Here is a 14,071-nt window from a genome sequence, read left to right as displayed (position 1 = left end):
CACTGTAATCAGCTCTGCCATGAATAAATACCTGTTGCCATGAAGGAGTTTTGTTGCTACTATGTTTGGTTGACAGCTGCCTGAACAAGAGCCAGCAGTGTGCTCAGGTGGTCAAGAGGGCCAATGGCATCCTGGCCTGTATCAGGAATAGTGTGGCCAGCAGGACCAGGGAGGTGATAGTGCCCCTGTACTCGGCACTGGTGAGGCTGCACCTTGAATCCTGTGTTCAGTTTTGGGCCCCTCCCTACAAGAAGGACATTGAGGTGCTGGAGCGTGTCCAAAGAAGGGCAAAGGAGTTGGTGAAGGGTCTAGAGAACAAGTCTTATGAGGAGCGGCTGAGGGAACTGGGGTTGTTTAGTCTGGAGAAGAGGAGGCTGAGGGGTCACCTACCTGAAAGGAGGTTGTAGCGAGGTGGGGGTCGTTCTCTTCTCCCTAGTAACAAGTGATAGGATGAGAGGAAACGGCCTCAAGCTGCACCAGGGGAGGTTTAGGTTAGACATTAGGAAAAACTTCTTCACCAAAAGGATGGTCAAGCATTGGAACAGGCTGCCCAGGGAAGTGGTTGAGTCTCCATCCCTGGAGGTATTTAAAGAACGGATAGTTGTGGTGCTCGAGGACATGGTATAGTGGTGGACTTGGCAGTGTTAGGTTAACGGTTGGACTCGATGATATTAAGGGTCTTTTCCAACCTTGACGATTCTATGATTCTATGTCTGTCATTTCTGGGAATTAGTCAATGGAGGATATTTAAGTAACACACTAAGCAGGCAATGTTTTTATGACAAGAACTTTTAAAGCGGGAACAAGAATATAGGTAGGTGCAAATTATTCTCTGAAGAAACAGAACTGTGATCTTTTGGCATGGGAAAAATAGCAGGAATGTATGAGGTAAGACAGACTATGTTTTTTTAAAAAATATCTTTATATTCAGTTCTCCATTGCCCATGATATTTTCCTGTCAAAGAGGAATTTATACAAACTAACATATTTGCTGTATATATAACTTGTATCATTCCTTATTTCACAGCTGCATTCAGCTCTTAATGTTGAAACTTCCTCAGCTAAAATCACCTGTGCCCACCTGGGTGCCTGACAGAAGCCTTCTCTGTGGGCTACAAGAACAACACGATTAAAGGAAAGTTGGCTTCCCCTGCATTTGAAATCCCATTCATAGGTAACAAAAATTACACACCCTATCTGTCTACTGATAGGCATGCCGATGAGTATTAGGCCATTATTTGATTTCAATCTTTTTTACCTTTAGGGTCTCTCCATGTAATATATATCTATTGAAATAAAAATATTGGGGCTGCACTCCATGATACTGTACAGTTCAAAAATAGCAGTAAAATGCCCCCAGCTTTTACCTATAGCAATAACAAGCAGGAACCATAAGGTCATATCACTCTTCGAAAAACTCTTGACACTAGAAGTTCATAATGTTAACACAATTCTCAGGACATTTTAATTCCCTGTGATTAAATCTGAAGAAAACTGGGGAGTGGTGTTGGGGGGGAGTCTGTGCGCTTTCCCAGAAAAGCAGTCAATTTTAAAGTGCTACTGTAAAATTTGCATGAACCAGACAGATTTTTCATATGATCAAGGTGCATATTTTTTATCATATTGCTGAGTTTAAAAACAAGTTTAAAATTCTGTGCATATTCCTTGTGTAACACTCCCCAGAGAGATACACTGGTGGAAGAATAAGTAATTTGAGGTGAAAACCTTTTCCTTAAAGTCAATGAAAGTTGTGATGTTGATATAAGGAGCTACAGGTTTCCCTGCCATATTCATGCCCAAACACAAAATATGTGTGTTGACTTCCTTGAATTCTAGTCCATCTATTCTTTGAAGCAAACTAGCAGTTTTCAGGTTTGTCTCCTTGCTATTTGTGGGACTTTGTAAAGACCTGCTATTTAGCAGGCTGTTGCCTGCTCTCTTACTTGCACGTTTGTGTAGCAAGGTTTTGGTAGGGAGGGTTTTTAGCCAGATCGGCTCTCCGAAATGGTTCTTAATTTTGGCACGTCATCCTAGCATCAGCACAAAGAGGAAAGGAGCTCATAAGCCTTAATTTTTGACTGGTTTGAGTTGCTCTGCAAATCCCAGCCAGAGCTGGTATGATAAATGATAAATCCCAGCATTGTCTAAGGCAGCATAAGCAGATCCCGCTCGCCCTTCTGTGGGTCTTTTGTTTCTATCACACTGTCTCTAGCTCTGACATGAATTTGTGCAGCTACTTGGTGAACTATCTTGGCAAACTGAGAGAGCAGAAAAACAACCAGAAGAACTAAAAGAGCAGGATGATTCTTTAACTTCATCCACTGATCAGTCAGGCTTGTGAGAGACATTAAACTCATTTAAATAGGTCTTTATTTAAAACAGAAAACAATTTCCACCAAATGAGAATAAAATAAAGCTTGAAACTGTGGAGTTCTTTTCCTTATAAGAAACATTGAGCAAGTATTTTAAGGAATACTATAATAATAAGAAACCCAAAGATTTCTGGACAAATCACTGAAAATTTGAGGTTTTGTATTTTTTCCAAAAAGAAAAAATAATCCTTTTAAGGATGATCGTATTACAAGAACAAAAGAAAACTTTGGTCTCCATAGAAAATAAAAGCATCTGGTACCTAATAAGAATTACATTCTTACAGGTTTTTGTTTTTAAAGCTAAGCACATATTCAGTCAGGACTTGTTATATCTGAAGTGTTTTTATATATAACTGAGAAGGTGTGGATTCTATGGTTTTGTGGTAAGGTTTAAACATAAGCATGACCCTTTGAAGAAATTCAATACAGTCATAGGAAATACCATTCCCCTTATTTGACTGCAGACAGAAAATGCATGTATTTTATACAGGATTGTTTTCAATTAATACAGTACTTCCAGTTAGTTCACCACATATTATATTTATACTATCCCAAAGCAGAAGCAGAATAATGTACCTAGGGAACCGAACAGAACAGCTTAGTTATGTTGAGTATTTTTCACACATACCAAAGTACACTTATTAAAGGAGAGGAGGTCACCTTTTTGAAACTCTAGGTCAACCATTGAAATGGAGCAAAAATCCAGAAGGAAACATTTTTGTTTTCATAAAATAATAAGATATAATTTAAAATGGTAAATGAGTAGTATTGTACTTGGCTAGAAAGAATAAAAAATTATAAAGGAGACATTTTAGATGTTAGAGTTACAGATTTAGGTTCCTTATGAATGCAAGCGCTCTCAGGGAAAGTAAAAAATGTTATTTGTCTCTGTATAACCATTCATAACAGATGAAAGAAAAGTTGATTTATGTTCAGCCCTTCCTCCCTTTTTCTCTTTGTTAAAAGCAAAACACCCCCTAATAACCACTTAAAATACACACCAGCCACTCATATTGTTGAAGGACTTGACCTTAAGTTTGCTAACCTAAAAGCCATCTTCTGTCTTCTTTGCTAGAAATGTGGTTGGATTCATTGAGTGCTCACAAAGCATGGGCATAGCTGTTGAATGAACACATGACTTACAGTCAAATATTTCTTGAATTAAGTGAATTAACATTTTCATTATCTGTGTTTTTCTTTCACTTATTTGCTATTATTAAAATAGCTCTAGCTCTCTTTATCATAACAAGGCTTACATTGCTTTCTGAGGGACTTTCTGCACTATGCTCATTGCATAATCTGGAGCTATGATCATTGCCGCCGATAACAGCAGAATGCAGATCAACAAATACATATTTTTTAACGGTGTGAATAGAAGTACTCGTCACAAATGATGTAAGTTATTGACCATAACATCAAAATTGCAAGTTATGATACAATATTCACTTAAACTCTTACACCAAATAAAGAAGTGTAATTTTTCATTTGCTAAATGAAAGACTCATTACAAAGATATATATCAATTACATAGTGACAAGCTCAGCTCTTAGTTCACTTCACTCATCTGTATATATAATTTCAAAATATAGAAATTCTTCCAAATGCTTTATGAATGTTTACTATCTTAACTATCTTTAAATTATCATCACTTGAGAAATATAATTCATTCCATTTCACTACTTGGAAATAGGGAGCAGTAAGAAAACATCATATTATTGGGGTTTACTTGAAATGGAGGCCAGATCATGACATAGTCACAACCAATCAGCTACAATTAATTCCCAGTACAGCTGGTCCCTAATATATACCATATACATGTCTTGATCTGTCTTTGGAGTAAGATTATCAAAATATAAACTTGTTTTTAGCTACCAGCTTTAAAGATATTTGCCAAAGTAGTAGCATCTGTGTTAGACACAAGATTAATATTCATTACTTTCTTGTTCTGTCTTCTCATTCATAACACACTGTAATAAACTAACATCTGTATCTCAAATAACTAAGAATGATCTTAAATTAAACAAACATAGCATAGCATATCCTGATGTAAATGTGGTGAGTTTGTTTCTCAGACTGATTCTTTGCTGTGGTAAACACCTGCATTTCAAGTCACCTAAACCACTGTTGTTTGCCCAGGTATACCAGCACTAGAGACACTGAGTTTTGAAATGTTTTTGCATGAAAAAATAACTGAGTAAAACATATTTAACAAAATTAATATCGATGTATTTTAAGCAAAACACCAAACAAGCAAAAATCTGAGCAAGCTAGTGAAAAAAGGAAAACATGTTTCTGGGGACATATTTCTAGATCAGAGTCCCATATATAAAATGCTGTGAGAAATATCTCTCTTGATAAGACCTCAATACTACATTTCCTTTGTCAGCTCCCAGTGTGGTGCTTTTTCTAATCGCAAGCTAAATGTAGACAGCCAAAAGATGAAGTAAATATTCCTATTATTTTAACTCAGTTATGTCCCACTGGATGTCTTCCAGAACTGGACCCACATAGACTCTTGAGATTTTTTTTTAAAGTACTGAAATGCTTAATGAGTGGGTTTGGTACTTAACATTTTGTCTGTCCAATTCAGTTTCATCTTTACACACCCCAAACTCTCCAAATCCAGACCTTAGTCTGTATGCTTAACAGAGAACTACTGTGCAATCTTGACTTGACTTTCTTGTTTATCTTAAGTCATAATAAAGATTGAGGGAATTGTTTTTCATAATACATTAGCTCTGTTTTAACTTAATCTGTTAATTGATTCAATGCATTTCCCTGATACTGCCCAAAAACAATATGCAAGTTTGTGCCACAACTGCAGTTATGAAAATTGGAAGTGCTGAGGTGATATCAACACAGTGAAATACTCTTTAGATGAGGGAAACTTATACTTTGTGTTTCTGCAAGAAGTCTTTTAAAAAGAGATACTTACTGAAAAATTGAAAAAATAAACCATGTGTATGTCAAAGCCTCCTCCACATCTCCATGGTCATAGAAAGCTACATGTTAGAAAGTAAAATTGTGTTTATAAGGAAAGCCAGCGGTTACCTTTTGGCCTAGGAAAGTGAGCTTTGCTTATTTTGTCTCTCCTTCTAGAATGCTTATTCCAAAGCAGGTTTAAATAATGGAAGAGAAAATGCTTTATGCTGATTTAAAACAGAGTCAGGTTGGTCTGTTTGGAATATGACTCCTGGAGAGTTATCAATAGCTGGCAGATTTTGAAACATATTCTGTGGTACTTCAACATGGAATTATCCATTGAATCATATGGGTTAGATCAGATCAGTAAGTGCTATTTCCCTACCTGAACATTTAAGAGAAATTATAGGGGTTTTTTTTTCCAGTTTTTCATAGTTCCAGTTTCTTTACTGACAGAGACACACACTCTTGTTTGTTGGATACTCTCTTGCCCAATTACTTATGCATATGTTTAAGTACAGGAATGTGAACATTATGGTATCCATGAAGTATATCTAGACATTTAAGCTAAACTAATAATATTTCTTTTTCTTTGTTGCATTCATGAAACAGTTAAAGTAACTAATTAATGAACAGGCAGGAGCCTGACATTTTGAGATCTTCAGGAGGGAATTTAGACTTCAAAAAAGTCAGAAAAAAAATTCACAAATATTAGAATCATCAGTTTGCAATTCAATTATTAAATATCAACAAACAGTTTTTGTCTTTGTAAATACATAATTACTATTCAGTGTTTCGAGGTCTAGCTTTTTTGTTTAAAAGAGCAGTAAACTTAGGGCTAATGATTTGTAAACAGTCTGTTATATTTTTCTATTATTTCTTTTAATTGATTTATTATGATAAAGCATGGATTTTTCTGTCTCTTTCAGCCAGATGCTGATATTAATGCTGGTACTTTGCCTTAACGGAAATATTGGCAAATTGGAAGTTTAAAAAGAGATTAAAATCTACAAATAAGCACCAAATGGGCTAGATACAAATGATTTTTATATATATATATATATATATATATATATATACACACCTAAGGGGGGTTGGTGAGAAACTGTTGGTTTTATTTAATTTCCTAGGAAATCTAGGGCATTTATGACAATAACATCAAAAATACTGTTGAGCCCATACTTGCAAAATCTGACCTTTTCAAAGAACGTACCTTACAGAGACCCTAAACTCTTCCATGATGTACAGAATATTTTCCCTAAAAGTTTACCTTATTTAGTATTTAACTTGAAGATAAATATTAACATCACGAATAAGAAGCAAGTGAGCATGGATCAGTATGCCGAACTGAAATTCTGTTGTGGATTAAAATTCTGACGTTATAATGTCAGTGCTAATTGACATTTAATTTGTTCTTTAATAATGTTGCTAAATCTCTGCTTCCTCATTAAATGACATATCACGCGAAACACAAACAGAGGAAAAATTTTTAATAGCTCATCTTTGAACAGCCTAGAAAAGCATGAAATCATTATGTATGGTATGAAATACAATTATATGTATTACATACAGAGGTTTCAACTTTTGAAACCAGCAGGAGTTTGCTGTTTTCTTTGAATAGGGACAGGATCAGCCCAACAGTATTAAAATGCAAGTAATATTATAGATTAACTGCTCACTAGCCAGGAAATGCAAGATTTAGGGTTGAAACTATAACCTTAACTCTTCCCCATGGGCTGTGTGCAATATGATGATACGTAATTCCACAATCACATAAAGTATTAAAATATAAATGTGCAGTATCCCTACCACCTCCCCAAAAGTGAAAACACCTGCTGTAGTGTGGAATATTCTCTGCATACATTTTAGTCGTCACCAGCAGGTACAGGGCAGAAAGTTCCTAAGTGTACAACAGAAGCACAGCTGGGAGGCAGCGTTCTTCATTGTTTGGATAAGCTGTTCTGTATCCCCAAAAAGGAAGAGCAGCATATTAAGGTGTTATCTATAATTTGTGTAAGCCTCAATAGAAAACATTAGAGAATTTCTTCTCGCTTCAGCACCAGCTGATTAGAAGAAATGCAATGTTCCCAAATCCCTTGTGTTATTAATGAAAAGATCCTTCACATGAAACAGAGGAGAAATACTTGAGGTAGTTTCATATATTACCTTACACAATTTGTTTTCTTTCTTCTTGCATAATATGCAAAATACCTATTCATGTAAAATCAACTTTATAGGTCACTTTTAAGCTATCATTGATTGACATGTGGAGAATAATAGATGCCTTTCTGTAAAATAAGTCTATTCTACTGCATAAAAACTAAAATTTATTTAAAAGTAAGTTTCACTGTAAAATTGTGGCTGTAAAACACATTCTAAATCAGATTATGTGAAAGGCATGGTTCAGCCCATCATCCTTTGGTTACAGTAGATTTGCTGATGTCACATCAAAAGGCTCATTTGCAATCCTATTTCCCAGTTTTAATTACTTCTGGAGACCAGACAATAATGGTACATTTGATATAAATTCAGTTCTTCCAGTATTAATTCAGCCATTTCCTTTTGGTACTTTATGTTCTATATAACAAATACAAAATTATGTTGTACTGGCTGTTATCTGTATTCAAAGTGGAATGTTAATGGAAATAATTCTGCAATTTTAACCATATTCTCTAGAAAAATCTAAATCAAACATCTCTTCTTTTTTTTTTATTCCTTTTTTTTTTTTCTCAATACACAGATAAGAGGAGATTCAAATTCGGATATTCAGTTCCCTTTATAACACTTTTTCAGATGTAAAGGTTTTCTTCTTTACTCCCCTTTCAGTAAAAATTAACCGTAACCACCATTCCATTACCTATATTCTAAACAGTACACTAATGAAAACCATATCACTGAAGAGATAGCTCTAAATGCTAATTCTACCTAAGCCTTCTGTGTAAAAATTTTCACTTTATTTTGAGCTAGCAAGTGACTTGAAGAGCAGACATATGAAACTGAAGTTCTGATGAGAGCACAGGAAACCTAACTACCCCAGCCATGTCATCGTTGTGGGATAGATCCAAAGCCAGTCATTTTCTTCATCTTTAAAAAAAAAAAAAAAAACCAGCATCAATTTCATTTGCTGTTGTGTGGCTGATGTTTAATAAGCACAGCAACAGTTTATCAACAGTGGCACAAAAATTACAATTTTGCTGTGAGAAAATGAATATCAAGTCTCTGTCTTACATATTACAGGTCTTTTCTACTCTTTCCTCTCTCACTCCTTATACACATCGCTGGTTAGCATGATCAGCGACCCGAGTTCGACAGATGCTTCCATTGTACTTCAGAGACATTGCCATTTTGTCAAGTTTGCAGGTCTACTTTAAAGCACTGCAGAGGAAAGCACCAAGCACAATTTTGCAGTTGAGTCTGCTGCTGTCTCCACAGAGGGGCATGCAGAGGATGATTCCTCTTGTGTCAGGGATTAGTATTTCTTGGGAGGAATTCTGGGCAAACAGCCCAGAACAGCAGCAGATCGGCAGCAAGCTACTCGCTACTAAGCAAACCTGGAAAAGGCCATGTCGCCTCTGCCAGCACTCATGAAATGCTGAAGCCTGACCTGTCATGACTGTATGCTAACACCATATGGCGCATACTGGACCTGACAACTCATCTACCATGATGTAGGTGGTGGTGTCCTTGCGTAGGAGAGGTGTTATGTATTTTGCGTGAAACACTACTGCACAACGAAGGAGACAGGCAATTTAATCTAAGGAGTAGGAGAAATCTTTGAAGGCTTCTTTCTGTACTAGTGCAAAATGCCTGGCTTAATGAACTGTTCATGCTACAGCTGCATTCCAGTTTGAGTTGGTACAGAGCAGTAGTCTTTGTAAAAACTCTGTAATTTACCATATATAGAAGTTCTAGTATGATAATGTGGTGATAAAATATAGTCCTTTCCATTTCCTAATACTAAAGAGAAAATAATATAATCTGAGAAAACAGGCCACCCACTTATTTCAATACTTGTGTGAAATACTACTGTATCAGAAAACATTTAACTGAGTTCTACTAAGAGTTTGTAGAGGATTAAGGGCATTTTTTAAAGGAACAATTCAAATTTTATCTAAGCATCAATGGCAATTATAAAAATTCTGCCCTTGAGTCAGGTTTCATCATAAAAGGAATATTACAAATGAGAAATGTAATCTCCTCTCAACACTGAAATTTGTTTTGTTGGGTTCCACTGGGTTTACCTCGTCTTTATACACACATGTATTCTCTTTCATCACTCTTTCTCATCATTAAGTAATAACCTATAATGATAATTAATATCTGTTGTGAAGAGATTGCTGTCTTCCCTGGAGTCGTCCCTAAAATTATTAACAAAGTGAAAAAAAATAGGGTTTTTCCTGAAAATGCTCAGAATTAAATCTTCGTAACAGTAGGAATATTGTTCTTAAGGCAGCTCTTTCACGAAAGCAGATCTGTATTAGAGCACCCATGATGTTAAGCAAGGCCCGAAATGCAGAACTATTCTGGAAGTCAATGCTGCTCCAAGACAGTAATAAGAATTCTGCCCTGCAGGCATGACTTCGGCTGTAGCAGGAATTTAGTCTTGGACACAAAGTCGTATCAGAAGAAAAATGATTTTCTGTCTACTGTTACAAATAGACTGGAAGATAAGGCTTTCTCCCGTAAAGGAACTCAGAGACTCAGGTAAATGCCCTTTTTTAATAACACCACTGAAATCTTATGGCATAGGCAGAACAGTTCTCCCAGCATCATACAAGGGACAGATTTCTGATTGTTGCACAAAAGAAACTATTACAGTTTTGGTTTATGATTTATATAGTGGATTGATGAACAACAAAAAATAATCCAACAGATAACTACAGAACTACATATTGGATATAGATGGGACAACAGCAATAAAGGAAGTGTCCATAATACATGTTCACTAAGTATCTGTCCTCTCCCATATGTACTTTTGGAATTTCTTCAGTTTGCCTGCATAGGCTCAAAGCCTTGCATGCTGTTACTCTCAAAGAAAGCGTACATGGCTTTGTGTGTGTGCTGCCAACACCACCTGTTCTTTTTTCTTTCCCTAAATCTGGAGCAACAGCTGATCAGTAGCCTCCTTTATTATTTCTCCCTTTAGCTCAACACAGTACTTTTAAAGATATTATATATCCTGTTCTACCTCTGTAATATTCAACAAACATTTGGTCTACACATAAATATCTGTGAGTTTCTCACTCTGCATCTTCTTTTGTTAAATGTGAGCTCATAAAATCAACTGACATTTAAGGAATGAACCTGCTGTAGTTTGGTGTAGTGCTGGCCTATGCAATAAATACAATCTGTCTCAAACTAAGCAAGAAAAAAAGCAAGAGGCGAGGCTGAATTAATCTACATCTTTGCTGACTTGACTGAGACTACAGTAGTGCATTGAACTAGACTTTTGAAGATCATCATTTTCATTTGATTATTCCAGGCGTGATCTACCAGCATACCCACCTTTTAATTTGATGCCAGACAGTTGGTTGTACTCTGCTTTTCTCCCTTCGCATAAGAGGCACTGATAAGGTTGAAAATCAATGCCTTTCACATGACCTTAGGAGCTCAGTATATTCTCACCTCTGTTATTGCCTGCTGCCTAAAATCACTTCCAGCCATCATCAAGCAGAGGGCTGAAACCCCTTCCATGAATGCCTGCCTGTCTGAAACTTCCTACTTGCCAAATCTCTTACCCATGTGCAGAAAGGACAGCAATCAGTACAATGGCAACTGGTAATCTCTTCTCGGTCATAGTAAAAGACAATGATGATAAGCATTCAGTAAAAAAGGAAAGACTGATATGTGTGAGATGACAAATCATCAGGCTTCGTTCTTATTCTGGCTGCACAGGACTGCGAAGGACTGGGGAAGAAATTTCCAAACAATCTCAAATGAGGAAACCAAAGTAATGAAGGACACTGAAGCTTTTTCAACTTCTGTACAGATATAGCCAGAGGAACGACCCCCTTCCTTCTGTACCACTATCCCCACCTCTTCCTTACTTCTTGTCCCAGCAGTTCCTGTCAGGTTGCTGGTGGAAATATAGTCTACCTATACCTTGCACCTTAAAGGGGAGAGGTTCTACCCCTTCCTCTGCTAGCTGGCAAAACTCCTTTCCTCCTTAAAGCCTGCTGCACTAAACCTCATATATTGGTGCTCCAGGACCTGTATTTTAAATTACAAGGAGTGAGAATTTCTGTAGAAACCATTACACTAACCCATCTGAAACAGGCTGATAAACAGCCCATCTTGTGTGTGTTACTGAATATCTCATGAGGGTAATTTACAATTCCTCAGAGAAAACTGAGGTGAAATAGTCCCTGCCTGTGTTTCATCTCAGCGAGCATATCGTGTAATGCCCTGAGAACATTAGCAGCAATGTTTGCCTTCTACCAGTTGCAGCCAGCTGGAATAAACCTGAATGCTCACACTCACACAGCTAAGGGTTTCACCTCCCCTGCAGTGTCAGCAGGACCTGCATTTGACTGACAGAATGACCATGCAGTGAAGTCTCCTGACCATTAAATCTAGGTCCAGAGGACGATTTTTGATATGTGGGGTGCTGACTATGCAGTCTACAACTGATTTCTCTTCTGGTATCCTCACCTAAATCCGTCCAACAAAGAACAAAGAATAACAGAACCAAAGTGTTTCTTTTTCCTTATGTCATGCTGATGTTTATACTTCATCTTGCATCATCCCAGTGCACATTTACTGTTTCTAGTCTTAGACAACATATTATATGTTTTTTCTCCGGACACAACTCTGGAGAAAGTCTTTTTTTGATTCTATATGATCTGCCTTCGCATTTATACTGGAGTATACCATGCTTTTATGTCTTAACATTAATGTCTTAAATTTAATTCATATTTTTGTAACAATCTCAGAAGTTTTTATAGTTTTCTGGGAGATCTTTTCTGTTTCTGGCAGTTAATACTCTATTATTTGTATTGCAGAAGACAAACTTTAAAAGCAAAGGTAGAGAACTTGACACATTATGTTTTGGACTATGGCGAGGCTGCTAACTATACTGCGCAGCTCTTTTTCATACTGAAATCCTTGTCTGCATGCAATGGAGCATATACAATGTGACTCTAATGCCATTTCACGTGTCTGAGGCAAAACCACTACTTATACTTTATTTTGCATGCTATTTTAGAAAGAAATCTGGTGACACCCACTCAAACCTCCATTTTTTTTCTAACTTTCATATCCTTACATTTAGGACATAAGAGACACACCTAACCTTAGGCACAACTAAATGGAAAAGTCCATTCACTAAGCCGATGTAGGCAGTATTTTCAATTTCTGTGATTCTCTCTGCAAATGATCAGAATTCACCAGAAATACGGATGAACCCAATGAAATTTAGATACATCCGCTTCTGTCACTTTTAATTTTGACCTTATGATTTCAAATGAGTAACATCTGTATCATCAGCAGATATATATTTTCTCTTAATTTCACTGCTTACCTAATGTGTGCTGTTTAGTGTTCCAGTCCAGCCTTGTTTTGTCAAGCCAATATCTGCCAATTAGTGAAGAACCATTTCCTTCTGCAACTGAATGAGAACAACGAACAGTTAACCCTTGTTTTGCCTAGCAGAGTAAATATGGTCCTGCTGGATACAGCACAGTTTTTACTCTGTTTTGTATACCAGTTCAATAAAGATTTTTATTAATAATAGGGGATTTTTATGGACTAAGGATGAAAAAGCGTACTCTGACATGATTTATTTATTGTTCTCTTGGCACAGTGTTTTTTTCCAAACCATCTACTCATATTAAAGAATATTTGTAATGATATATATATGAATCCTGATTAAGTTATTTGAGTTTTAACTGCTAATGATGTAATTAGTTATTAAGCACACCTTGCAGTGTGTTAAGTAATTTCTTTTTCAGAAGCAGGTTGTTCATCTTACCCCTTTCAGAGAGCCCATCTTTTCCCTTTGAACAAAGCCATTTTCAGTTGCTTATAAAAAAACTTTCCCAAAATGTAACTACTTGAGCTGATGTTATCTATGGTGGATGTCTGCCTCAAGCCATTGCTTTTGGGGAAAAGACAGTCAGAATAGCCATTTCAAAAATTAGTCTGGGGAAATTACATTTTTATAATGTCAAATCTCAAATCTGACATTTTGACAAAGCATACCTTTAAAGCCCTACTGTTTAACCATTTAAAAGTAGGGTAGTGGATTCTTGCCTGAGAGTAGCCGATAAAAGGTCCACCCTGTTGTACCTCTGAAAAATCAGTCTGCATTTTTGACCGAGTTGCAAACTGTTAAAAAATAGACTTTGCACATATTGAGATTGTAGCAGACTAAGTCTCTGTGTGCACTAAGCATCCTTGCACCCCATGTAAGTTTGTAGTGCACGTACTGCCCTCACTGGAAGCCCAAGCAGGAATACAAGTGACTGTTCATGTGTTATTCTTACAGAGTGAGTATGCTCACTGCAGATAAAGACCTGCGCAGAAAAATTACACCTGAAATTGGGAGCTGGAGGGGGAACTGACAGAAGGAAAAGGATGGACAGATGGTGAGATATCTACTGAAATAACTGAGCTAAAGTTAAATTTCTCAAATATAATAGGTATGCTAAACCCCCTCCCACGAAATAAGATTTTTACTACTATTGTATTATCACAGAAATATATGAAAGTAGGTATCACAAAAACTACTTTACAGTATAAGATTTAATAGTGCAGAATATTATTTATGCTATCAATCA

General features: G+C 36.5%; 1 long non-coding RNA gene across 4 annotated transcripts in view; it reads right to left on the bottom strand.

Annotated features, from left to right (window-relative positions):
- Positions 1 to 14,071, bottom strand: part of LOC148051406 (uncharacterized) — a 291,091-nt gene that overhangs the window by 89,345 nt on the left and 187,675 nt on the right. The window contains exons 3-4 of one of the 4 annotated variants that reach the window (XR_015699862.1): positions 12,814 to 12,900; positions 7,186 to 8,378 (exon numbers count right to left, since the gene is read on the bottom strand). The exons of 2 other annotated variants lie outside the window; for them this stretch is intronic. This is a non-coding gene — a long non-coding RNA (uncharacterized LOC148051406). Of the gene's footprint in view, positions 1 to 7,185; positions 8,379 to 12,813; positions 12,901 to 14,071 lie in introns of those variants that run through there. One more of the 4 variants, XR_015699863.1, reaches the window with a different exon arrangement.

Source organism: Nipponia nippon, unplaced genomic scaffold (assembly GCF_047370975.1).
Source record: "Nipponia nippon isolate SJK-2023a ecotype South Korea unplaced genomic scaffold, ASM4737097v1 scaffold_6, whole genome shotgun sequence".
NCBI lineage: Eukaryota > Metazoa > Chordata > Aves > Pelecaniformes > Threskiornithidae > Nipponia > Nipponia nippon.
This window is presented reverse-complemented; position numbering and strand designations above follow the sequence as displayed.